General features: G+C 34.8%; 1 protein-coding gene across 1 annotated transcript in view; it reads right to left on the bottom strand.

Moving 5' to 3' along the window:
• LOC141398519 (uncharacterized) overlaps positions 1–25,685 on the bottom strand; it is a 144,643-nt gene extending 118,958 nt beyond the window's left edge. Inside the window, exon 1 of the mRNA XM_073975844.1 lies at positions 25,581–25,685. The gene's annotated coding sequence lies outside the window, so the exon portion shown is untranslated. The remainder of the gene's footprint in view (positions 1–25,580) is intronic.
• Positions 25,686–26,231: the final 546 nt, after the last annotated feature.

The raw sequence follows: 26,231 nt of genomic DNA, 5'->3' as shown, positions 1-26,231 counted from the left end.
ATCCATAAGATCTCTAGGAATAGGTGTGTTAACCCATAAGAAACCAGCAAAAATACCCCTTAAAAACCCCCTAATAACCCATTATTTTAACAAGATCATGTCGCGTGAAATATGTAGTTATTTTTTGGCCAATAACATATGGTCTGTTCCTTTACTTTAAAAAATGGTAACAGTGGCAAAAAATGGTAAAAGTGGTGAACTGGTCTCATATAAATTGTATGCTTGTTGAAGTAAAGGAACGCTTTGCAGGTTAAAAATGGTAAGAAATGGTAACCTCAGGCACGTAAAGGAACAGAGCTATAATTAGATAAATAAGTAGGCGCGACTTTTAGTAATTACTAGACATCGGATTTTGCATATTTGCATATTTTTTAATAATAGAGATACGAAGATTCTGATTGGACCAAAATTCGTTTCAAAGAAATCTAAATTCAATGGCAGGGTCATATTTCGTATTTATTTTGCATATTTGCATATTTTGCATATGCACAAAATATGCAAAAAATATGCAAAATATGCAAAAAATATGCAAAATATGCAAAAAATATGCAAAATATGCAAAAAATATGCAAAATATGCAAAAAATATGCAAAAAATATGCAAAATATGCAAACAGTTTTTGGCCGAAAATCGTCATAAAAGTCGTAAAATTTACAATTAAAGTTGGGAAAAATCATCAAAGTGTCCTAAATTAAAATTGTTGGCCGTTTAACGTCGCTTTTTTTTAGCCGATTATTATGCTATTGAGACCCCTTACCACAGTGTGGATATAAAAATATATATGTTATACGTATATTGTAATACCATTTTTTAAATTGTCAAATATTTTATTTAAAATTCAATATTTTCTTTGTCATAATTTGTTGCATTAGTCTGGTTTTAACTCAAAGGGAAAACATCGATGTCGGATTTTTTTATGCGGCACTCCCCATAAAGTGTTTAGTTTGCTTAGATTTTAAAATTGTTAAATTTTGAGCACAATTGGAATATGTTAACACATGCCACTGGGTCCTCGTAGTTATCAAAATCTCGACTTTTTGGCTATTTGACGACTTCAGCTACCCATATCTATGGAACGGTTAAAACTATTTACCCGTGTTATGCATTTAATTAAATGCCATACTATTCTTAATATTTCTTGCCGAACAACAAAATATGTAAGTAATACTGAATTCAAGATAATAAAGCCAATGTCCCGAAAACGCCTTAGGGTGAAAATGGAGTCTATTGTGAAAAAACCCTTTTTACAGTGTTTAATTTAACTTGCTTTTGTGTCTGTTTAGGTCAAATCTAGTAACTTATTTTCCACACAGTTGTAGTTGACCAATCGAACTAAAACTTTACACACTTTTCAGACTTGGATGACAATACATGAATATGAAACCAAAACCAATATCTGTCCATTTTTTTTTTTTTCTTAGAGCCCCCATATAGCGGTACCACCCGATTTAAAGTATTTTAAGGATTCTGGTAAAATTTTTAGGCCGAATTGACTATAACTTGGCATTTGGGGTTCCCAATGGCACAGAAACTTCCTCACTAAAAATGTTGGACTCAGGTCAAGGTTTTGGGATAGCCCCTATATAACGGTACAACACGATTTCAGGTATTTTAAAGTCTTTATCTACATTTTCGGCCTAAATTGGCTATAATTTTGTTATGAGGTTCCCAGAGATCAAAAAAATTAAATGCTGAAAAGTTAAAAATAAAAAATAGTTAAAAAATAAGTTACAGTGTTTTATTTACAAATGCACTTAAAACTAGAAAATATTTTTTAATGATTAAATCTCTCAAATAAAGCGCTTGCATTTGAATTAAAAATTGTGGCAACGGCCACCAGCGTTTTATTTGAGAGTATCCATCATTAAAAATTATGTTCTAGTTTTAAGTGCTTTTGTAAATAAAACATTGTAACTTAATGTTTAAATTATTTTTTATTTCTTCCCATATTATCAATTTTTGGGAATGAAAACAAACGTCTTTTACATTTTTTTCATATTTAAATTTAGTTAAGGGGCTGACATAATGTGATTTTCGAGACATCTGGGTAAAGATGACTACTTGGTGATGAACTCGACTCCTTTACCCTTCCTGGTAATTGATGTTCTGCGGTCAAGTTACAGGATCTTTTTCAAGAAATTCGGAGTTAATGCTTAATCTCTTGAACAACAAGTAAGTATACCCTGTAATTACTCCTGGTAGACTTTTTCTGGAAATTTCGGCAGTTGTTCTTTTGTTATACCCCGGTTACACATAGCCGGATTAACCGAGTGGGTTTGGATTTCAAATGTCAATTCCATAGCGCAAACGTCAAATCCTCTCGAAGTGGGTTAACCCGGCAAAAAAAACTCTAGTGTAACCGTACTATTAGTTTGGTTTTTTTCATCTTCTTCTGCTTGCTTTGTTAAGATTTTTGTCGCATTTGGCTCTTTACGGTGGTTTGAACTATCAGATCAGGCCAACAAGTTCAGGACTAAGATACCACAGATGATATATCATTTTGTTATTTCCTTTATCTGATATTTGTTTCATATTTTAATAAATCTTCAATGCGGTTTAGGTCTTTTTTCGACCTAAAAAATATTTCTGAATTTCGCTTTCACTATTTGTTGTATTAAACTCAATCTATTGTCTCTAATCCTTTTCAACCTATTGATTATGTTTACCCAATCCATCCAATATTATATCTACATAAACATTATCTTGTTCATTATAGGTTTTGTAGAATCAATAACCCACACTCTCATTTATAACACTCAGTTGTTGTCCTTTGATACAAAATAAACAAAATAAGAAACATTAAACCGGGCTCGAAAGATGAAAACACAAAGTGCTTCTACGACCTCTTGTTCTTGGGAAGACATCTGGGAAGTAGTTTTAAAACATTCTCGACTACATCGAACTTGGATTTGTCAATCGCAGACTATTCTTATAGAAATCGCGTGAATATGTTTGTTTGATGTCCGGACGTGCTGCCAAACTTCCAGTCAAAAATACCTCTCAACAATACTTCTTACAAATCTGTACGCAGGTACAGAAACTCTCGACTTAACATTTGCTCAAGCTGGTAAGACCCCATTATTCTAGGCATTCGTACACTGCTAAGTCTTGTTTCTCCCCTGAGCTACTGTCAGTTTCAGGAACGCCCAGGAGTTGTTCTTTACCCCATACCAGATGATACCAGAACAGCAACCCGTTCCTTCTGCACTGTTTTGGGAATACCTGGTAATAGTTTTCCATGCCAGTGCACGCAAATGGCCTTGTTTTGGGGCATCTTCCTTGAAGTTGTTGCTAGTATCTTCGCTGTTTATTCTCCGGAATAAACGGATAAAGCTTCTAAAGATCACATATTTTTTGAGGGTCCTCTCCGAGAGCTTCTGCTGTAGAAAAAATGATACGACTAACGTTCCTATAGGACACTTTACAGGGATCCAGCAGCAATGACAATTTCATGGTTAGGAGTTTTTGTTGAAGCTGCGCTTGATTATTTTCGGGACAGATGGTTCTTCAGATTCTACGAATCGTTTAGCATTAAAAGAAGACCTAGACCTCATTGAAAATCTATTGAAATACAAAAACATAGAGAGTAAAAGGAAATAAAAAATGATAAATCACCTGTGGTATCTTAGTCCTGAACTTGTTGGCTGGGCATTGTTTGATCCGACAGTGCAAAACACCGTAAAGAGTCAAATGGCGACAAAAATCTTAACAAAGCGAAGATGGAAACTTCTCCGGAAATATTCGACCCAAAGTTACAAAAGAACAAATGTTCGAAATTAATAAAAAAGTCACATTAACTCCGAGTTGAGCTCACCCCAGATTACAACCAATTAAATAAAAAGGACGAATAACTAAAACAATGCGTTCTCCAAGTAGTCGGCTATACCCAAATAGTCACGTTAATCGGGACACTGGTTTTCTATCTCGTATTCAGTAATACTTAACCATTTTGTTTTTGAATATAAAATAAACAGAATGGCCTTTAATGCATAATACTGGCAAATAACTTTAACTGTTCCACTGATTTAACTTATTCCAATGGTGCTCAATTGGCAATCTTAATCTTAAATCTATCTAAAATCTAATCTAAGTAAACAGTTTAGGCGGCACCCCCGCCTAAAAAAATCCGACATCGATTTTTTCCCTTTGCGTTAAAACCAGCCTAAAGCTACAAATTAAGACAAAGAAAATATTAAATTTACACAAAATGATTGATATTTTATCAAATTTTATATTTTTGCATAGTTTAACAATAAAAATAGTATTACAATACCGTATATCCTACACCACACCGTCGTAAGAGGTATCAATAACACAATAATCTGCTAAAAAATCGACGTTAAATGGCCAACAGTCTTAATTTAGGACACTTTAAAGTTTTTTTGATGATTTTTTCCAACTTTAATTGTAAATTTTACGACTTTTTTGACGATTTTCGACCAAAAACTGTTTGCATATTTTGCATATTTTTTGCATATTCTGCATATTTTTTGCATATTTTGCATATTTTTTGCATATTTTGCATATTTTTTGCATATTTTGCATATTTTTTGCATATTTTGCATATTTTTTGCATATTTTGCATATTTTTTGGCATATTTTTTGCATATTTTTTGCATATATTTTGCATATTTTTTGCATATTTTTTGCATGTTTTTGATATGACCCCAAATATCGAAAAATTGACCCTCAAAACGCCTAGATCCAAAATTTGAGTCCAATCGGATGAGAAATAAAAAACATGCAAAAATCCGATGTCTAGTAATTACCTTTTAAAGTACTTATTTAAGTGGCCAAAAATAACAACTTATATCGCCGGCCTGCCCTTGTAAAAATAATTAGTAGGTTAGTAGGGGTTATTGTAATGAGTATTTTTGCTGGGAAAGTCCTCTTGCACTGAAATACTTTAGTTCTAAATATCACTATGCGACACGAAAATGATTAACCATATTCTGACACCACAGCGTGATAGAGGACGAAAAATAAGAAGACGTATCCCGGCGTATCCCGGCGTTTTTTCCCTATCACTTCAACTTTCGCGGTTATTGGCCCCCAAAGACCTGAGGCTTTGATGTCAAATGGGATCATTTTGTCGGGCACATATTTTCTAAACCGCTAGGAATTTGGGTTTACTCGTGGAAGCAAAGTTGTAGCTCTCGTCCGAAAGATTAATAATTGTGAACACATACAATGCATTAAACTTCATCTTCAAGGTCGAAATCGACAAAATTTCCATTATAATTTTTTCTCTGATTTTAGTCTGCAGATATCAAAGCGATCAAAAAAGAAGCAAACAACCAAACTAGAAAAATGTTCCTTTGATCTCAATAAACAACTTTCTAGTACATACGAGCTCTGTAGAATCGGTTCTTGATGGCCAAAATAGCAAAAGTATTGTCATTTTTATTCTTTTTTCTCGACTTCTGCTCCATAGATACTAAACCATTGAAAATTCAAGAAAATAATTAACCACAACAATGTAGCAAAACTATCAGTAAACAACTTTCTGAAACATACTGTCTATGAACGCTCCTTATTGGCGGAAATATTGAAAAACTTTTGAAAATTTTCGATATTTATACTTTTTTCTCAGATTTTGGTCCATAGATACCAAACCGTCCAAGACTTACGGATACCGTCAACTACAAAAATGTACCTAAGTTTTTAATGAACAACTTTTTAGAACATATGAAGTGTCTAGGAATGATTTTTTAAGCTGAAATTCACAAACAATTGAACTGTTTTTAACGTACCCCCCTGCTCAGGTCTGGAAATAGCAAACTGTTCAAAACTCAAGGAAATTTGAAAGGTTTGTTATTTACGTACCTGAACAGGAAAGAAAGATCGAATTTAGAGCTTGAAGGACCGTTCCTATAATATTAATATGTTCTAGGAAGTTTTTTATTGAGATCTTAGGTACATTTTTGTAGTTGATTGTACTCTTAATTTTGGGGCGGTTCGCTATCTGTGGACCAGAATCGGAGAAAAAAGTATAAAAATCGAATATTTTCTAAAGTTGTTCCCTATTTTCGCCAATAAGGAGCGTTCATAGACAGTTCGTATGCTTCAGAAAGATGCTTACTGATATTTTTGCTACATTGTTGTGGTTAATTCTTTTCTTGAATTTTCAACGGTTTAGTATCTATGGAACAGATGTCGAGAAAAGAGGATAAAAATCGCAATATTTTTGCTATTTTGGCCATCAAGGACCGTTTCTACAGAGCTCGTATGGTCTAGAAAGTTGTTTATTGAGATCTAAGGAACATTTTTCTAGTTGGTTGTTTGCTTCTATTTTGATCGCTTTGATATCTGCAGACAAAAATCCGAAAAATTTTAATGGAAATTTGACCTCGTCGATTTTGACCTTGAAGATGAAGTTTAATGGATTTTATGTATTCACAATTATTATTCTTTCGGGCGAGAGCTACAACTTTGCTTCCACGAGTAAACCCAAATTCCTAGCGGTTTAGAAGATATGTGCCTTACAAAATGATCCCTTTTTGACATCAAAGCCTCAGGTCTTTGGGGTCCATAACCGCGAAAGTTGAAGTGATAAGGAAAAACGCCGGGACACATGTCTTCTTATTTTTGGTCTTCTATCACGCTGCGGTGTCAGAATATGGTTAATAAGCCATGTCTCAAAAAATAACACACAGTGTATTATAAAGGGCATAAACAATCTGCCAGCTCGAAGTTTTGACTTGTTACTTATATTTTTAATTCCACTATTACAGAAACAAAGAACCGGCTTTGAGATTTCCAGTTCTAATACAACAAAGGAATTTTGTAAAAACCATACACGCACATATAAAACAATACACTTTTGCAAAATAATTACAAAAATATAAAAATTTTCAACTTTTTCATTGTTGTTGATAACCCTGACCCACATAATAACTGAAACAATGCAAAAGCACAACACAATACTACCACTTTGGAACTTTGTTCATCAACATTTTTATGGTTCAAACACTTAAGACAAAAGTTCAACATTTAACAACATGAGATTTTTATTTTCAAGAAAATCATAATAAAAATAAAACTAAAAAAACAACAACTTCACACAACTCGCACTAATAAAACAATGTATATAAAATCCACCTCTTATGGCAACAGATAAACTAGCATGAAAACGTTTACAACATTTGGTTAGCAATTCACACAATTTACTTGCTGCTTAAACTTCAACAACAGAGAACGAACAAATTCCAAAGTATTTCCCAAATTGTTGAATTTAAAAATTTGAACCTTTTTTCTTTTAAATTGAAAATTTAATTTATTTACATGAACTTGCTATCGTCATTATTGATCAACAACCAGGTCTTCATAATTCTTTAGATTGTTTGCAGGTGACGCTATTCGGTCATTCAATCAGCCATTCATTGATTCATTCCCATCGCATCCTCAAGGTAAACGAGATGCTGTATTTAACTTTTGACTCAGTACTGAATTTGGGTTAATACCAGTCAACCAATGTAGCAGATATCTTTCCACCTAGCCAATCACATATGTTTGCATGCAGAGACGTATACATACAGTATTTATGTAGATTTCTGCACCATATGGTTATGGTCTTTAACTTATTTTTGGTACTACTCTTTGTTTGTTTATTTGGTCTTAAATGAAAAATGTAAATAAAAAAACGCCCAAAACCGAACGATGTTGCAAAAACAAAAAATAACAAATCAAAAATATTTGTGAAGGTCGTTGGTATTTACGTACATAGTTAAAAGTAATACGAACTACGTCAATATGTATGCCTTTATTCGAGAAAGGTTTAATGTGGTTGTTAACTAAGAGGAGGAGAAACGAAGTTCTACGAAAAGTCGTCTGGTACATTTGAAGAGAGATGTGATGGGAGATAGATTTAAGATCTGCCAGTAATCGCTTTAAGTCAGGGTAGACTGGGTCATATCCTACTAAATTTATTATTTTAGGAATTTTGTAACTGTTTAGCTAGGGTTCCAACCAAATGTAGTATATATATAACACGGTGCTCTTGAACCAACTTTAAATGAAAACCGCGTACACCCGGGAAGTTTTCGCGGATTTTGAAACAGCAATGTTCATCGATGAGAAAACTACAAAAACAAGAAAAAATCGCTGGAGCTTTCGCCACCATGAAGCCATCGTCCTTGACAACGCCAAAAACGCGATCCTGCACTTAATGGTGGTAACTGATGAACTTGGGTGTGGAGTGGCCATCTTCTTCGAACATTTGCTACAATCGAACTACTACGCCTGTCTTCTTGCCGGTATTCACGTATGTTGTATCGGCAACATTCATCACAATTGATCCTCACATATTGAGCACTAGGGTTATGACGTTTTTAACAACCTCATATCCCTGTATCATAGCGTGGTGAGATTTGCCATAAGATTACATAAAATCATAATTATAAGGTGATTCGGTGAAAAAACCTCACGCACAAAATGATTTTAAAATTTGAATTTTTCAAAATTATGGAAAATTTTTTGAAGTCACTGTAAGCAGATATGCAATTGAAAATTAACGTTAGAGTCACATGAGATAATTAAACTGACATTTATTTCTCACTCATTTTCTTCAATTCTGAGAATCGTAAAAATGTCGTAAACGCTTTTATTTAAAGATATAATTTAAAAAAAAAAAAAAAAACAAAAAATTTAAAATTTTTTCGAAGTGGTTTGTGCATGACTCTTTTCAATATTTGAATGAAATTAACATTATTATAGTTATTAGTAGGTTTATATTTATTCATTCGTGCAACAAAAAATAATTTTTGAAAAAAATTTTTTTTTCATTTCATACATTTTTTCAAAAAAATATATTTTTAAAATCGATTTCAATGGAATAAACGATAGCGTAGAGATTATTAGGCAGGAAACCATTTTTGAGAAAAAATGTCAAAATGTCATAACCCTATTGAGCACCGTTAACACATTTTAGAGTCCATTTGCCAATGCTCGAGCTTTTCCATCTTTCAATTTGAGTGCAGCCAATTTCAAAGCTTTGAATGTGTTTGTAGTCAAAATACATGCTCTTCTTCCCAGATAAAGCGGGCTTACCAAGCACCCGATCAGCTTCCTTATAGATGCCTTCAGTGGAAAGATAATGGCGTTGCTGCTTTATGGTATGACTGCTTTGGGTTAGGGATACACAGTGAAATGCTATAATCGGTTTTCCGATCATTCGGGTTTTGTGAAAAACTTAAAACTCGATTTTCGGTTAGTCGAATATTTGAGAGTGTTCAAACAGCCGGGGTGCCACCGTGGTGCAATAGTATGCACGCCCGCCTTGCACGCAGAAGGTCGGGGTTCGATTCCCCGGCCAGGCAACATCAAACATTTTTCAACGGTGGCAAAATACCCCTCAGTAATGTTGGCGACATTTCCTGAGTATTTCAGCCTTGAAAAACTTCTCCATAAGTGGTGTCTTAAGACACGCCGTTCGGACTCGGCGATAAACAGTAGGTCCCATATCATTGAGCTAAATATGAATCGGGGTGCACTCATTGATATGAGAGAAGTCTCCCTTCTCCCGTATGGGATGTTGTGGAACAATGTTTTGTGTTCAAACAGCCGACTTTCGATCAATCGTTAACCACCGAAAACCGATTATAATCGACCATTTTCGTTGATGCGATCCGTGATTGTTATATGTATAAAAAAGTACCCTCGATTACGCGGTTTTAACACACCCAATAGTCAACTACGACTAATAGTCCACCACGATTAATAGTCGACTACGAATACTAATAGACTACGACTAATGGTTGATTACGAATAATAGTTGACTCCGTCTTCCGAAAGTCGATTAAGAATAATCGATTATCCGGTTTTCGCACATTCAATAGTCGACAACGACTTTTGGAAATTTTACGGCCAATAATCGATTAACCAAAATCGATTTTACGTATCCCTACTTTGGGTAATGCTTCCTTTTCCACGTTGACGGATGAGTCCATGCTACTTTCGGAAAAATCTCGTATCGCTGAAACTGTGAGCGTGGATACAGTCGTTTCTATTGTTCTCATTCCCACGGTAACTTTCGATCGGATCAAAATATTTGGTCCAAACTCAGGTCAAACTAGAAAGTGGACAAATCAGCCGACTCCTTCGGTTTCCCACAAAATTTGGAAGTTTTTCACTAAATTATTGGTAAAGTAATCGATTTTGTACATACTTTACACATCATAATAGAGATAGATCTGATACGAATATAAAATATCGATGTCTTACTTCCTCAACCTCGTATCTTAAAAAATACAACTTTTCTTTTGATACATCGGTTTTTTGGGTAAGAGTTTAACTGCAATTATTAGGGAATTGAGTACATCTATGTATATTAGTAGGAATAATATATTAATCTTTTTTAGTTTAAGCATGAAACACATTTATTGAGGTACGAGTTTGAGGCAGTAAATGAAATCTAATCTTTGGGGTCCCATAACAGCAAAAGTGCATGTGATAGCGATAAACTGAGAGGCATGTATCTCCTCTTTTTTGGTCTTCTATCACGCCGCATTGTCAGAATATGGTTATTTTGTTCGTGGTACCTCAACCATACACACAGTTTGTGACGTAGATAATAAATGTCATTATTCCACTATTATCGTCCACTTACCACCATAAAGGCTGCCTGATTTTATGGTAACTATTGGATAGGCATTGGCAACCACCATGGTGCGGTGGTAAGCACGTCCGAGTTGTACTCAGATGGTCTGCCCTTCAATCCCTCCATTCCACTTTTATTCGTTCACTTAATGCCAAATAGTACCATTTAGTACTTTTCGTACATATTTGTACACATTTCCAACTCACATCCTTACATAAAAAAAAACATTTCGACCGATATTTTGAAGATTTTAACTTTATTCGTTCAAAAAATACCAAATGGTACACTTTTAGTACCTTTTAATACTTGTCGTAAACATATTGTTCGAATTTCCAAAAGCCCTTTAATGCAACTATCTTGCACTCTGTCCGTGTACCAATTTTCCGCTCAGAATTCTAGCTCCACTCGTTCGCCTAATAAGAAAGGTAAATTTGTTTGTATACACTTACACTTCAATAGGAACCCTCCCTCAGAATTTCAAGATTCTAGATTTAGCCGTTTCGCTTCGACGATGATTACCAGTAAGTCGCTCAAATGGTACAAATATTAGTACATTTAAGTACTTTTCGTAACCCTTCTACTACGAATTTTCAAAAACCAAGCCAAATTGACCACTTATGCTCCAAGACTAACCCTCACTCAAAATTTCAATATCCTAGCTTCCGCCTGAGCATTGATTGTCAGTCAGACACATTGCTCACTTATGAAAATGGGTAGGAATGAGATACGAGAATATATTGTATTAATATTTAGCGATCCGCGACAAAACTTTGAGCACTAGGGTTATGACGTTTTTAACAACCTCATATCCCTGTATCATAGCGTGGTGAGATTTGCCATAAGATTACATAAAATCATAATTATAAGGTGATTCGGTGAAAAAACCTCACGCACAAAATGATTTTAAAATTTGAATTTTTCAAAATTATGGAAAATTTTTTGAAGTCACTGTAAGCAGATATGCAATTGAAAATTAACGTTAGAGTCACATGAGATAATTAAACTGACATTTATTTCTCACTCATTTTCTTCAATTCTGAGAATCGTAAAAATGTCGTAAACGCTTTTATTTAAAGATATAATTTAAAAAAAAAAAAAAAAAACAAAAAATTTAAAATTTTTTCGAAGTGGTTTGTGCATGACTCTTTTCAATATTTGAATGAAATTAACATTATTATAGTTATTAGTAGGTTTATATTTATTCATTCGTGCAACAAAAAATAATTTTTGAAAAAAATTTTTTTTTCATTTCATACATTTTTTCAAAAAAATATATTTTTAAAATCGATTTCAATGGAATAAACGATAGCGTAGAGATTATTAGGCAGGAAACCATTTTTGAGAAAAAATGTCAAAATGTCATAACCCTATTGAGCACCGTTAACACATTTTAGAGTCCATTTGCCAATGCTCGAGCTTTTCCATCTTTCAATTTGAGTGCAGCCAATTTCAAAGCTTTGAATGTGTTTGTAGTCAAAATACATGCTCTTCTTCCCAGATAAAGCGGGCTTACCAAGCACCCGATCAGCTTCCTTATAGATGCCTTCAGTGGAAAGATAATGGCGTTGCTGCTTTATGGTATGACTGCTTTGGGTTAGGGATACACAGTGAAATGCTATAATCGGTTTTCCGATCATTCGGGTTTTGTGAAAAACTTAAAACTCGATTTTCGGTTAGTCGAATATTTGAGAGTGTTCAAACAGCCGGGGTGCCACCGTGGTGCAATAGTATGCACGCCCGCCTTGCACGCAGAAGGTCGGGGTTCGATTCCCCGGCCAGGCAACATCAAACATTTTTCAACGGTGGCAAAATACCCCTCAGTAATGTTGGCGACATTTCCTGAGTATTTCAGCCTTGAAAAACTTCTCCATAAGTGGTGTCTTAAGACACGCCGTTCGGACTCGGCGATAAACAGTAGGTCCCATATCATTGAGCTAAATATGAATCGGGGTGCACTCATTGATATGAGAGAAGTCTCCCTTCTCCCGTATGGGATGTTGTGGAACAATGTTTTGTGTTCAAACAGCCGACTTTCGATCAATCGTTAACCACCGAAAACCGATTATAATCGACCATTTTCGTTGATGCGATCCGTGATTGTTATATGTATAAAAAAGTACCCTCGATTACGCGGTTTTAACACACCCAATAGTCAACTACGACTAATAGTCCACCACGATTAATAGTCGACTACGAATACTAATAGACTACGACTAATGGTTGATTACGAATAATAGTTGACTCCGTCTTCCGAAAGTCGATTAAGAATAATCGATTATCCGGTTTTCGCACATTCAATAGTCGACAACGACTTTTGGAAATTTTACGGCGAATAATCGATTAACCAAAATCGATTTTACGTATCCCTACTTTGGGTAATGCTTCCTTTTCCACGTTGACGGATGAGTCCATGCTACTTTCGGAAAAATCTCGTATCGCTGAAACTGTGAGCGTGGATACAGTCGTTTCTATTGTTCTCATTCCCACGGTAACTTTCGATCGGATCAAAATATTTGGTCCAAACTCAGGTCAAACTAGAAAGTGGACAAATCAGCCGACTCCTTCGGTTTCCCACAAAATTTGGAAGTTTTTCACTAAATTATTGGTAAAGTAATCGATTTTGTACATACTTTACACATCATAATAGAGATAGATCTGATACGAATATAAAATATCGATGTCTTACTTCCTCAACCTCGTATCTTAAAAAATACAACTTTTCTTTTGATACATCGGTTTTTTGGGTAAGAGTTTAACTGCAATTATTAGGGAATTGAGTACATCTATGTATATTAGTAGGAATAATATATTAATCTTTTTTAGTTTAAGCATGAAACACATTTATTGAGGTACGAGTTTGAGGCAGTAAATGAAATCTAATCTTTGGGGTCCCATAACAGCAAAAGTGCATGTGATAGCGATAAACTGAGAGGCATGTATCTCCTCTTTTTTGGTCTTCTATCACGCCGCATTGTCAGAATATGGTTATTTTGTTCGTGGTACCTCAACCATACACACAGTTTGTGACGTAGATAATAAATGTCATTATTCCACTATTATCGTCCACTTACCACCATAAAGGCTGCCTGATTTTATGGTAACTATTGGATAGGCATTGGCAACCACCATGGTGCGGTGGTAAGCACGTCCGAGTTGTACTCAGATGGTCTGCCCTTCAATCCCTCCATTCCACTTTTATTCGTTCACTTAATGCCAAATAGTACCATTTAGTACTTTTCGTACATATTTGTACACATTTCCAACTCACATCCTTACATAAAAAAAAACATTTCGACCGATATTTTGAAGATTTTAACTTTATTCGTTCAAAAAATACCAAATGGTACACTTTTAGTACCTTTTAATACTTGTCGTAAACATATTGTTCGAATTTCCAAAAGCCCTTTAATGCAACTATCTTGCACTCTGTCCGTGTACCAATTTTCCGCTCAGAATTCTAGCTCCACTCGTTCGCCTAATAAGAAAGGTAAATTTGTTTGTATACACTTACACTTCAATAGGAACCCTCCCTCAGAATTTCAAGATTCTAGATTTAGCCGTTTCGCTTCGACGATGATTACCAGTAAGTCGCTCAAATGGTACAAATATTAGTACATTTAAGTACTTTTCGTAACCCTTCTACTACGAATTTTCAAAAACCAAGCCAAATTGACCACTTATGCTCCAAGACTAACCCTCACTCAAAATTTCAATATCCTAGCTTCCGCCTGAGCATTGATTGTCAGTCAGACACATTGCTCACTTATGAAAATGGGTAGGAATGAGATACGAGAATATATAGTATTAATATTTAGCGATCCGCGACAAAACTTTGAGATTATAAGTAGTCGTAGTAATAAAACACAAAAATAGCAATCGTTTGATATAAAATTTGTATTTTTTAAAATACGAGGATGAGGAAGTAAGGCATTGATATATCAATCAATTACTTCAAGTAAATCCCAAAGAAAATTTCAATATGTTTTTTTGCGAAAGTGCAGCTTCAGACATTTTTGTAGTAAGTTCATTCTTCCTGAAATAATTATAAAAAACCCTACGGCCACCAACTAAAACAACTCTTAAAGGGAGTACAGGATTTGGACCAAACTTTGCACATCATAATATTTCTTCCATACTAACATGAAATTCGAAGATAGACTATATCAACCCACTTCTTCTCCCACTCAAAAGTTCAAAGTTTAAACTTTGAATACAAATGAATGAATTGTGCATTCATTCGACGAATGGATTCATGCAGATGTCTAGGTCAAATATATTGGTTTATGTACAGGACGAAACATACGCAAAATGTTAAATAAAATGTTTTAACTAAAGTTGACAGAAGTCTTGATATCGGTATGACTTAACGACTTTTACATTTTTGTACCTATCCTGTCGAAAAATTTGGTTAATTACCGATATTATAAGACGGTTTTAGTCGATAACTCGAAAAATGAGTTACAGAATTCCACTACTGTTCTGCAATAATTTATAATTTTTCCAGTTTTTATTATAACAGTAAATACCAGTTTCTTAGTGAAATTTCTTCTTCTCGAGATAATGAACCCAAATATCCAAATAAAACATACACATTGATACTATAAAAAATATGCCATTTGGCCTCGTCAGACCGTTTAATTCTCGGACGTAGCATCCGATTTGTTTCAAATTTTGTGCAGCCTAATATTTTTTCCACACTTAGTTTATGTTCGAATATGGACCATATTAATCCACGTTTTGGTAAAATCTCGATGGGTGGTAATTTCAGATTTCAGTTCTTATGAAGATTTTAGTCAAATTTGCCATTCGAATTGTTACCAGAAATAGGGAAAACTGGTATAGGTAAAAATTCTGGTATAGCCTCAAAATTTAAAATCAACATATTTCATAGAAGTCAGAAATAAACTGGGTTTGCTTCTTTTCTTTTTTTCACAGGCTGATGGTCGGTTTTTAGTTCGTTTCAAAGTTTAGTAAGAATGCAAACATTTGATGTAGATATATTTGTTTATATATTCGATATTCTTTCACATTTATAAGACTAAAAAAATAACGTTTTAAATACACAACATTGTTTTTCTCAGAACTTCTCAACTAAATTGAATCGAAAACTATTGTATCGAAAATGTGCATTATTTAAGAAAGTTTGATTCTTGCACCCAAATTCAAACCAGGAGGAATAAATAGGGAGGCAAAAGCAAAACGGCATAAGTATTTTTATACGCCATAATTGTACTAAATTTAGCTAAATTTTTAACATTTAATTAAAAATGTACTTGACAGTCAAAGATTTTAAATTAAAATTGGGTATGTTGTTGTCATAAGTTGTAACGAAATATAAAACTACCGTTTCGGTAATAAATGTAGCTAATGGTCAGATATTGCTGTAGTTATCTTTTTTTATTTTTTAACGAATAATTATCAAAATACTGAAAACGCTGTAAATATGCACGATGTACTACAGAAGCTACTCTCGGGTAAATAGAACAAAACAAAATAAAATATAGAACAAAACTAACTTTACTTATGCTCAAAAACCCCCATCTTCCGAGCAATTTAAATGTCTCTATTGAGACTAGAACTTCTAGACATTAGAAAAAACAAGTAAAAAAGTATCAGTCGGCTTTGCCGACAGAAATTTACTCTTAGCCTGTGTGGATTGAAATACTTTTTTTCAAAAAAAAAAAAAAATTATGGGCGTATGAACCTACAAAAATTTTTCGGGGGATATCCATGGATAGGGCTTTTGTACCATACTAGCCTACGAAAAGCATAATATCGGGCCACTAGGAAAACCTTCGGTAAAAAGGTGCAAAGTATTCTCGAACAGACCCTTACCTACACGTTTGTGAGATATTGTGCTTATCATTTTAGCGAATATTTTCGAACTTTTGTGGGATAGGTACCGGAAGCAATGGACCTATAAACACTAGCTTCGAATTTCATCTAATATTCGAAGAAATATTACGATATCAAAAGTGTGGACCAACGCACTAATCGGTTCAAGCTCTACATATTGTGCCATAGGGGTTTTTTACGCCTTTCGGGCTATTTCCTCAGGAAGATTGGACTTGCCCCTGAAAAAACTTTTACTGTCGTAATTGAGGCAGAGAGTGCAAGATGCTTCAACAAAAATCAAAGTGATTCGAGAGCGGGTCTTAAAATGAATTTATCCAAAATTTTGTGTGGGAGGTAGCCGAAGGAGTGAATAAAACAAATATTGTCCATATTCGAACCTGATCATATATCTGGTAAATATATTAGGATGTGTAAAGTATGGACCAAACCGGTCACTCCCACCCAGAGTTATCATGCGCATAATTTTTCCGAACATTTTTGAACTTTTTTGGGGGAGGTACCTGAAAGAGTGGACCGATATGGTTTATCTTCGAACTTAAACTAAGTTTGTACAAAATATTACGAAGGCCACATTTTGGACCGACACGATAAGCAAAGTATGGACCTAATCGGTTACCTTCTTCGAGAGTTATCGTGCTCACAAATTTTCCGAACATTTTTGAACTTTTGTGGGGAGGTACCGAAAGTAGTGCACCGATATAGCCCATCTTCGAACATAAACTAAGTTTGGGCAAAATATTACGAATGCCACATTTTGGACCGAATCGGTTGATCCATTCGAGAGTTATCGTGCGCTCCAGCCAATCAGACGGACGGACATTGCTAAATCAACTCCAAATTGTCTGAAACACCGCCAAAAATTTTGGTATTTCCATGGCTAAATGCTCCCTGGCATCAGAATAATCTTATCAACCATTTAAAATGCTGCACGCAGAAAAATTTATGTTAGAAATATGTTTGGATCCAAACAAATATATTTTTGAGACCGGTTGCAAACAAATATATGTTTGGATCCAAACATAATATGTTTGATTATAAACAAATATATGATTGCAACATTTTGTAACATATCTCAATTTGATATGTTTGGGTAAAACATATTTTTAATGTTAGAACCTCTTTTTCATGGGTGGAGAGAGGATGTTTGTCAACGAGAGTAATAACAGTGCTCTCGCGGCTGCGGAATGCTGTTTTAATAAAGAGTTGTGTGTATTGTATAATAGAAGACGTAGAAGCGAAGAAGGGGGCTTTGGTGGCATGTATGCGTCAAACTCGTGTGTTTCTTGTTTTGTTGTTGTTAACCACCTTAGCAGGCGAAGAAGAAATGATATGAATTATATATTTTTTTCTTTTTTCAGTGTTTTAGTTGCCTTTGTAGATTCAAGACGGTAAAGTGAGTGAATAAATCAGTGTTTTGTGTTTTCTTAAAGAAATTGTGCTTTTTAGTAAATTAAATGCCCAATACATTTTATAATTGAATCGGAAAGTTAAATGGAATTATTTTATTGGACAAGGAAGAAATCGCATTTAATATTGGTAATTACATACATACTTATGTATATTTGAAATATGGCATATCAGCAAAAATGTCTAAAATCGTCTTTTCCATTTCAAAAAAATCCAAAAAAATTTTTGATACTACATCTATGATTTTTGGTACATACATTAAGAAAAAAATCGACATTCCAAATCTGTTTTCGTTACCAACTTTGATCGTTGCGCGCAAAAGATATGACCGTTTTAATTATGCTAATTAGAAAAAATTCTAAAAAAATCGCGGCTCAATATAGTAAGATGTTATATCCTATTATCGTTAACTGAATTCGCACCATTTGCGATTATGCAAAAAAAAAAAAAATCGAAAAGTTTCAATGGATTCGCGAAAAATTAAATTTGTTAAATAATTACACGTATTTACAAACATATTTTTGAAACAATAGCGCTTATACTTACAAGAAAATATATATAACAAAATTATAGCAGCGTCCAGACATTGTGAGGAATAAAATGAATCCTACGTCGTGAAGTTTGGAGCTATAGTATTCGTGTTATTTGCAAAAAACAAAGAAAATATGACGAAAAAAAATAAAAATTATGTTATTCTAATTTTATTTTTTATGGTTTTATAGGAAAGGTTGAAGAAAAAATGTTTAAGTTCTTCGTCATTTTCGTCCAAATTTCACGCAATAATGAAAATATTCCATTGCAAAAAATTGTTCGCTTATAGTTTTCCTATTGGCAAATATTTTTAGAACATTATATTAAACCACAAGGAATTCCAATTGTGGCATAACATTAACATAATGTTATATTGAATATTACAACATTTGAAACGCATATAAATCGCGTAATAGTGAAAATGACATGATGCGCATCCGATTTTCCAACACAGCGAATCAATCCCTCTTATTTGGTGTACAGTTTGTGAAATTCCATTTGGCGACCACGATGTAGCATCAGTTGCATGTTAGGGTGCAAAAAACAGTAAAATGCCCATAATTTGCACGAAGTACATTTGCATTTTATGCGCATCCGATTTCAATGATCACCATTAAAAAATACATCATCCTATGTAATTTCAATGCCATCCATCAAGAACCGTGGATGTAGCATCGCACTCAGTTTTTAGAAGAAATCTATTATATCTCCGGATTCGCGAACGTTTTTCAATATCTGTTTTCGCACATTTTAAATATGCGTTTCGCTCTATTTATCTAAGTAGGAATAACACATCTAAAACGCATCTAAATACGCGATATTTTCAAAAACATTTTTTGCAGATTTTCGAAATTTGAGGGGTATCATATCCGCCGATCTAGTGGATGGATTTAGACGCGCAAAGGCTTGTTAGATTCAGAACGTAAAAAAACTAAATTCACGCGGGTTTCCACTGAAATTGAATGGCATTTGTAAATTTTGAATCCAAAAAGCTGTTTTTTTAGAAAAATTTACGCACAAAAATTTCGACTTTAAGCTGAGATTGTTGTGAACCTTTGAAGGCTACACGCCCGAGTTATACATCAGAAAATGCGTACTACAATCTCATAATCAGTTTTTAAACGAGTACAGTTGCGCGTCCCGTTTAGAGCAAAAATTCAAAAAACCCAATTTCTCAGTCTTCAAAATGTCAGCATCCGTTTGAGATTGATGCATTGCTTATATTAAAAAATCATACATAAGAAACTTCATCTCTGAAGTGTATTCTTTAACTTCTACTTTGAACATTATACTCTACACTGTATTGTAAAGCCACTAACTGAAAATTGACTTTAAAAACTTGTTTCCTTCAACGATTTTTTCCTATATTTTTTACATTAAAACGACCACAGCTTCCGCTCAAATTACTATTTTAAGAAACCCATCGGTGAATCGGGCTAAAACAGTTTATCTTACCGAAATGCGTTCAAAAGTTATGGTATAGTACAACTGGTCGCGAGTTACAGTACCCATACCTCAGTTTCAACATAAGTTAATTTTCTACAAAAAGGTCGATATCCATATTTATTTATTACATTACATAATCATTTGATTCTAGATGCCGATTCCCCACTGATGATGTCTACTTTGAGTAAAATTTGTTTTATTTCAGGGACGTAGCCAGGATTTCATTTGGGGGGGGGGGGGGTCACAACTGACCAAAATTTTGAAACTTCATGTTAGCGAAAATATCTTATTTAGCAAAGATGTAAACCTTATTTTAGACTTATTCTACTGATGAAATAATTTTCATTACTTTTTTTTAATTCAAATGCTATTTTTAATAAGACCTCTTGGCCAATTTTATCTTGTTTTTTGACAATATGTCACAGTTAATATATGGTCAAAAGAATGAATATATTAATAATCCCATATATTTTTGGGCGTATCATCTGTCAAATAATTCACAACAACAGTGAACGTTATGAAATTCCGTGATATCACTTCGGTAAGACCAAAAGAAAGCGAATACAACGGAAAACCTTAGAAATATCATGACATTTAATTTTCAAATATCTCAACACTATAATTTTCAAAAATATGCAAAAATCCGATGTCTACTTATCACAAAGAATTTCTGAATGCCGAGAACTAATGCTGAGCAATAGTTAGTCTACCCATCAAGAAATTCTAGCACCTAATCGCGGTTATGTAAATGACAAATTCTGTCGCCATATCGTGCATCTGTCAATAGACTAATTTTGGCGTCCAATCGTCGGACTTCACTTATAGAAATTCTGGATCTTCCATAAATTGATAAGGACCAAGGGAAAATCTGGAATCCAGTCTTAACTTCTTTTAAAATAAAATTATGTCGCCCAATCCACGGTCTATACATGTATACATTCTTTTAGCAAAAATCCATAAACACAATTTTTCCCAATCTACATTTTTTATACTCTTAGCCTTTAGCCAAAATGTGCCTCATCGAAATAATGGCTTTATGGCCAGAAAACTTGGAGTCGACTTAGCTATGTCCGTCCGTTTAGATCAACCAATTCGGTCCAAGATTTGGCCTTCGTCATATTTTGATCAACTTCGAAGATGGGCCATATCGATCTACTCCTTCGGCAAACTTCCGCAGAGTATTTCAAAAATTTTCAGCGAAGTGCAGTTTAAGACCTCTCTGGGTAAGCTGTGTAAGCTTTAGACCTCAATGGTCATGGCTTCACTTCCTTTATGCTAATAATTAAGGTATAAATAAAAATATGAAATAATCGGGGCCCATATTACTACCGTACAAGTTTTTCAGAGGCAAGTCTATACTTCCAGAGAAAATGGCCCGAAATCTGTAAAGAACACCTAAGGCAATTATGTGTAGTGGCTAGTGCGCACGACAACTTTCGAACCGGATACTGCTTTGGTATAAACGTTGTTTATCGCAATATTTCAGCGAGCCTTATATATACAAAATTCGAATATGGTGCTTTTCGGTCTAATTTTTTCTGGTATTTTCCCCCCAAATTTCAAGAATTTTAGCTAAAGTGGTATGCGCGAGTTTTCTTGAACGGAGCTACAGATTTGGTCCAAACTTTGGATTTAGTAATATTTTTTCCAAACTTAGTTTTTGCTCGAAAATTGACCATACTGGGGTACCTCCCTCCCAAACCTTCAAAATAGTTGTTTAAGTGCAGTTTAAGGTCTATTTGGGGATCTTTAGAAAATTTTACTGAAGGTATTCCTTGTGTTTAGAGCGGTATTATCACGAATCGTTTTGATTTTTGTTGTAACAACTTGTATTCGCTGCCCCATTACGACAGTACGAGTTTTTACAGGGGTAAGTCCATACTTCCTGAGAAAATGATCCGAAAGCTGTAAAAACCTGCCATGGTACCATGTGTAGTGGATGGAGCGCACGACAACTCTCGAACAGAAAAAGCAATGCAGTCCAAAATTTGGCAGTCTAAGATGGGTAATATCGGTCCACTCTTTCCGGTATCTCCCCACAATAGTTAACAAATTTTCGCTAAATTGGTGCGTACGATAACGCTCGAATGCAGTCACTTATTTGGTCCCTACTTTGCACATCGTAATATTTCTACGAGGCATAGATCCGGGTACCTCCCACAAAGAGTTTCGGAAAAGTGCAGTTTAAGACCTCCTCTCGAATCGTTTTGATTTTTTGATCTTGCGACCGCTTGCACTCAAGGCTCCTATTACGATGGTCCAAGTTGTGTGAGTGGCAAGTCCACACTTCTTGAGAAAATAACCAGAAATCTGTAAAACGGCCAGCATGTGTAGTGGCTGGACCAGCCACCGTACAGCACGACTGCGTTGGCCACACTTTGCATATCATATTTCTTCAATTATTAGAAGAAATACGAAGGTGGTGCTTATAGATTGTTGTTGTTGTAACGGTGTTTTATTATTATGTTTGTATGTTCGTTCTCCTCTTCAATCTGGCTCTGGGTCTATCTTCAGTTCCAGGAAAGTGGCTACTTCGATGGGATGTAACCACAGATCCACTGGATGAGTAGGTTTAGCGGGGCAGTTGAATAGGTGCTTAGTATCGTGCGGGCCCATGCCGCATACTGGGCAGATATCTTGCACGGTGCAATCAATTCCCGCCCAATAGGAATTTAGGCGACTGAAATACCCCGAGCGTAATTGAGCCAAAACTACTCTGGTTTGTCGTGGCAGCTGACGCTCTTTAGCTGCGATAGATGGGGGGTGTACTCCGATGACTGCATTCACACAATGAGTACTTATGACCTTGGCAACTGTGTCCGTGTGAATGCTGTTCAAACCTGCCTGATATGCCTGTTGATCTAGAGGTTCTCTCCTACATTGCTGGACCTCCGTCTCTAGAGCATGAATACCCTTCCTGATATGTCTGGGTGTATCGGTGGCCAGCAGATGGTGATTGGGATGGCTCTCACGGTAACACCCGAGCAAGTACTGCAACGATAGCATCTCATTATGTTGCCGTACTGGAAGAATCTTTGCCTCCTCATGTGGATGGTCCACTGTAGATTTGAGGAGGCACCCTGTTGTGGTTCTCAGGGCGGCGTTCTGACATATTTGAATCTTATCCCACTGCGTGTCACATAAATTCGGGGATCAAACTGGCGCCGCATAGCTTACCACAGACCGACCTATCGCTTTATACATGGTCGACAAGGTTTCTTTATCTGCACCAAAAGTGCTGCCGGCTAGGGACTTGAGGACCTTGTTCCTACATTTCAGTTTATCGCAGATAGCTGTGGCATACGAGGACGACGTGAAAGTGGTGTCGAATGTGACCCCTAGAATTCTGGGACAGTTTGTGGTCGGAATTCTGCTACGATCGACCCTGATATTCAACTCTCTTCTATACTGCGCCGTCCATGTGGTGAACAGAGTGGCCGTCGATTTAGTGGCGGATATCTGCATATTCCTCGCGTGGAAAAAGGTGGTAAGATCGGTTAAATAGGAGCTCAGTCTCTCACAGATGTCATCAGGGTAGGTACCTGACGCCAGGATCGTACAATCATCCGCATACGTTACGATCTCAATGCCGTCTGGAGGGGGCGGAATACAGGAAAGGTAGAGGTTAAACAGTTCCGGAGATATCACCCCTCCTTGGGGAACTCCCTGTTTCACTCTATGGGATTCTTGATCTTGGATCACGTTTGGAGCGTATTCCGGGGTCAAACTCAAAATTATTTCTTCACGTATCACATTTGTAAGAGAAAAAAAGTCGAAATCCGTAAAATATTCCGAGATAATGGGAGAAAACCATGGAAAATGTTTTTTAATGATAAATCTCTTTAATATCGCTATATCCTTGAAATATGGATATCCATACTGGTACAGATGTATGTAAAATATATTATTTTTACCGCAACTGCTAATAATCAAAAGTATAAATAAGACATGTTCAATTGTTGCGGTTTGAAAACCAATAAAACAGTTTTGTCAAAATACTTATGCCACACAGCAAAATTTTTATTTCCATTACAAAAGTACAGGGTACATTTGCATTGCTAAACTTTGTTACTAATTACACTGTCACACAAAATGTAGGTGAAATTTTGGGGCAGAGATAATTCCTTTTGGGGATGAAAGCCCTTGGTGAATATATTAAGAATCCCGAAGGACATATCGTTGTTAACTGTTGTTTTATTTAAGAGATGACATGTCTTCAGTCAAATCGAATGAGGATTATTTTCGACCTTCTAACTCGCTTCTTTCAATGTCTTTTTCGTCCCTTATTTTAAGAACCGCTATAAAAGTACCAAAAAATGACGTTTTTCAGCTTCGAAATGTTCTGCAAAAATGTCGCTCAGAAAATTTTAGGTACGACTCTCATTGACAGCTAATCGATTTTGTCGCGTTTTCATGGTCATTTTTGACAATTTCCCTGTTTTGGCTCAGAAAAAACTATGTTTTTGTATATTCTGTATATTCGAACAACCAATAAATAACAAATATATAAAAAACAAAATATAGTATTTTTTTGAACAGATGCACAAAAGGACCATGAAAACGAGACAATGAGAGTCGTGCCTAAAATTTTCTGAGCGACATTTTTGCAGAACACTTCGAAGCTGAAAAACTTCATTTTTTGGTACTTTTATAGCGGTTCTTAAAATAAAGGACGAAAAAGACATTGAAGGAAGCGAGTTAGAAGGTCATATTCTCTACGAAAATAATCCTCATTCGATTTGACTTAAGACATGTAATCTCATAAATAAGCTAAACAGCAGTTAACAAAGATATAACGCTAATTTCAGATGCCTTACAGGGTCTTCAGCAGAAATTTCATCACGCCATAACTCGGAAATTCGACTCACGGCGGATATGTCCTTCGGGATTCTTAATCTCTGCCTCAAAATTGCGGTTTACATTGTTATAAGTACTTGTAAAGAATTATCCAGAATATTTTTCATATTTTTGTAGAAGACTAATCCGGTAAAAAAAAACCAAACACACCATTCTTTTGTATATTATCGTAAGCTATTAAACTTTCATTCATTTGACTGCGTATGGTTGCATTTGTTTTGGCAATAATAATTGTAAGGATCACTATTAACTCCTTTTTTACCACTGCTATATATTCATATAATTTCATTTTACCAACTGAAGAAACATAAATATATTGTCTTTGTTACATACCACACGTTCTTTTTGTATTAAATTGAAATTATTTTGAAAATACTAATTTGCATTGAAAAATCTAATTTTTTAATATGCATTTAATAAATCACTTTTATTTTCCATCGATATTTGTATGTTATTTTTTCTAATTTCACTTTATAGCTGTATTATTTAAAATTATAATATTTATACATTCACGTTTTTTACACTGCGGAAGAACAACAACAATAAGATTGCATGAAACAAACACAAAAAATAATTTGTAAAATAGGCACGAAGCGAAATTTACAATAAAAACAAAACAATTCCAAATCTAACAAACAATCGAAAGCATTGCACAATTTGCATTTTATTATTTTATTTTATTTTTTCTTTTCTTTTTTTTTGGATTTCTATTTTCACTGCACTTTTACTGCATTTCTGGCCATGTGCATATAAATTAACACTTCTTCGCTTGCATATAATAAAATCAAATTAAATCATTTAATCCGGATTTTGTGATGCAACTTTATGTTACATTTATTAATAAATTAAACATTAAATTAGCTTTTTAGTGTTATCAACAACATACTTTTTACACTTCTTGCTCACGACAACAAAATCTCCACTCAATAGGCTCTCAAAAAAGCTCTTTACAGGTAACGCGCACGTTCACTTCTAACTTCGAAACAGAACTAAAGTTACTACCGCATAAGAAATCAAATCACACCAAAAAAAAAACACAACCACAACATACGCTGCGCATGCGCTTCAACAACGACCGCCAAATGTCAGTCTCATTGACTTAACTGGCTGGCTAGCTAGCAATTCCATAGATAACCCAAAAAAGTAATAATACCAACAACAATATTATTAGCGTATAATGAACCACTTATAGGTAGTAGTGGCAGCAGAAGAAGAAGTCCATTCCCAGACATGAATCGCATGTACTCGCTCCCCAAAAAAACCATTGTTACATTTATCGCAGTAGACCGACCCCCACTATCTATAACATTATAGATATTTTCACACAGATACTCACCCATACATGAAAATGGAAAACATTACAATTTGTGGAGACTTTTTTCCCGACTGCTTAAGTCTGTCAGTACATAACGAGTTTGGTTTTAGTGGTTGGTTTGCTTTTTGTTTACATTTATTAGCTTTGCTTTTGTTTTGTTTTTCTTATTCGGGTATTACCAAATAACACAAAACTAAAAAAACGTTTTCATGTGAATGGACT

Source organism: Musca autumnalis, unplaced genomic scaffold, assembly GCF_047663935.1.
Source record: "Musca autumnalis isolate F117 unplaced genomic scaffold, ASM4766393v1 scaffold_3, whole genome shotgun sequence".
Classification (NCBI taxonomy): domain Eukaryota; kingdom Metazoa; phylum Arthropoda; class Insecta; order Diptera; family Muscidae; genus Musca; species Musca autumnalis.
Note: the sequence above shows the minus strand (reverse complement) of the source record. Positions and strands in the feature narration are given on the sequence as shown.